The sequence below is a fragment of the Penaeus monodon genome, chromosome 13, assembly GCF_015228065.2.
Source record: "Penaeus monodon isolate SGIC_2016 chromosome 13, NSTDA_Pmon_1, whole genome shotgun sequence".
Classification (NCBI taxonomy): domain Eukaryota; kingdom Metazoa; phylum Arthropoda; class Malacostraca; order Decapoda; family Penaeidae; genus Penaeus; species Penaeus monodon.
Window position 1 is genome coordinate 44,288,204 of NC_051398.1, and position 2,500 is coordinate 44,290,703.

The window sequence follows — 2,500 nt, forward strand, 5'->3', positions numbered from 1 at the left end:
AGCCTTCCACCCTCTCGTTCACTCACCATCCTCCCATTCTCTCTCCCTCACTCTCCCTCACTCACCCAAGTAAGCCTCCGCCTGTGTGTTAATCGTGACCTGATGAGGCTTCCCGTCGCAGGTTTCCATGTTGAAGGCTCGTGCAGGCAGGGCGGCCATGGTCAGCACGAGGGCCAGGAGGGGCGCCCCCACACCGGTGCCCCCCCGACGGTAGACCCACTGCCGGCCGCTCATGGCTGGATCCTGCGGGAGAACGAGAGGAAAGGAGGGTTAGTGTTTTTTATTATCTGTTTATTCGTTTGCTTGTTTGTACCTTATGTGTTTATTAGCTTGTGTTTATTCGTGTGTTCATCTATTAGTTTCTTATTCATGAACTGACTAATCTATTCATTTATCCATTCAGAAAAGGAGGTCTTGTTTTTTTTTTTTTTTTTTTTTTTTACTGATTTGTCTAGTTAAGTAAGATACAATGATACATTGTACTTTATAAAAATTTTGCTTTTTATAACCATCTAGCGACTTTTCTGGATTTATATATTTATCAACTTGTTTGTCTGTTGTTGCTTACTTCTTCTTTTTTTGTTATTCATCTATGTAATTCCATATTTTAAACTCAATTGCTCCTCGATTTTCTTACTTTATTGATTTCTTCTCTTGTATGATTATTTACTTAGTCGTTTATTGGTTTGTCTGTTTCGGTATCTGTCTGATTTAAACTGTATTCTTTCACTCTGATGCGTGCGCTTAGCCTTCACGAATTCTCAACCAATAGAGTCTTTTTTTCCATTCTAATTCTCCTCTGTGCTTATTGCGTTCATTGCACTGCAACGGAAAAGGCAACGGAAACAGTCGACTTGGCAGTAATTTTTGAAATTTCACAAGCTATAACGAATAAGTTGGAAGTTCGAGATCGAACGGGATACAGAACCTTTTGCAAATTACCCGCGAAGGTCGAGTGAAGCAGAAATTATTAAATTACACTGTTATTCGTCAGGCATCTTCCGGATCGTCACCTAAATGTCAATTCAGTCAAAGTGAATCATTCAAGATAAAAACGATGAAATATGAAAAAAAGAAAGTAGGTGAAGGAACGTTTTGATATTCGTTTCTCATGATGAGGTAATCTGCATTAAGAAAGTTATTTGTATTTAAAATGTTGTCTGAGAGCATTGTTGTTGAAGGATGCCCGTGGAAAGAAAAACGAGATACCTATATGTATATAAGTAAACTAATATGTCAGATTATTTAGCATTTATAAGTTTTTTTTTTTATGACAGGGAATTCTCAGACATCCCAAAGACGAAAACCGACCTGCCCTAAATTTAAGAAAAATCCTTTGTTCCAGATCTCTGCTTCCTTTAATGTTTTTGAAAGCCACGATGGATATTCTCTCTCCTAACCATACAGACATCCAGGAAAAAAAAACGCCACCGTCCTGCCCATTATCTTAGCGGGCCTCGCGGTACAAGGAGGAGACGGGGCCGGGTCGCTGTGAGAATGTGTCATGGGAGGGACTCGTGTGAACTTCCATGCTTATTTTCTCCTTATTTCATGATTATTTCATGCTTATTTTCCCCTTATTTCATGATTATCCCCCCCCCCCTTCGCCTACGTCCTCATTAAGGGATGCAGGGTCTCGAGTCACCGTCATTTGATAGAGATTCTCTGGGATATTAATTTTAGGTATGAAAATTGAGAGTTATTTTAAGTCGAGATGGATTTTTTCTTCTTTCTTTCTCTCTCTCTTAGCGTCATCGAAGTGCGTGTAAGGTTCGCGTAATCTTAAAGTGAAGGTGCGTTTATGATGCATATTAGTTAAGCTAAATAGACATTGGTGGTTAGGGAAGGAGACGTTTAATTGTCTTGTTAACACGCACGGAACAACTCACCGGCGAGGGAAACTTCTTCGTTTTCCCAAATGTAATTTTGGGATTATGACTTGGTTGTTTACTAACGGGAAATTAACCGCAATCCTTGGAAGACAAAGTGTAACATCCCTATGCGGCACACCTGAAAAATCATCGTTTTTTTTTCCTTTCACTTCCACAACACGGCAGAGACAACCCCTAAAGAGAGATTTCCCCCCTTTCTGGATGTCCCCTTAACTACACGTGTTTAGGAAGCATCATTTATTACACTCACATACATGCAGCACACACACACGCACACACACACACACACACACACACACACACACACACACACACACACACACACACACACACACACACACACGCACACACACACACACACACATACACACAAACACACACCAGGTGCCGAGGAGTGCCATATCAGCGCGTCACGGGCCGCTAGCGCCACACCACCCTTGAGCGCCTGAGGCGGACTTTAAAAAGCGACAGGTAACAAGCGCCGTCGCCACCTGGCTGGACGTCGGCGCTGCTCGTGACGCGCCAACACTTTCGCTCGAACCCCACGCCGCCTTAATAGCCTCACGGGGGAAAAGGAAAACAGAAGAAAACGAAAAAAAATTATAATA

The 2,500-nt window shown here is 42.1% G+C and overlaps 1 long non-coding RNA gene across 1 annotated transcript in view; it reads right to left on the bottom strand.

Annotated features, from left to right (window-relative positions):
- The window catches only part of LOC119580349, a 45,991-nt gene that overhangs the window by 3,345 nt on the left and 40,146 nt on the right, over positions 1-2,500 (bottom strand). Inside the window, exon 2 of the long non-coding RNA XR_005229366.1 lies at positions 66-243. This is a non-coding gene — a long non-coding RNA (uncharacterized LOC119580349). The remainder of the gene's footprint in view (positions 1-65; positions 244-2,500) is intronic.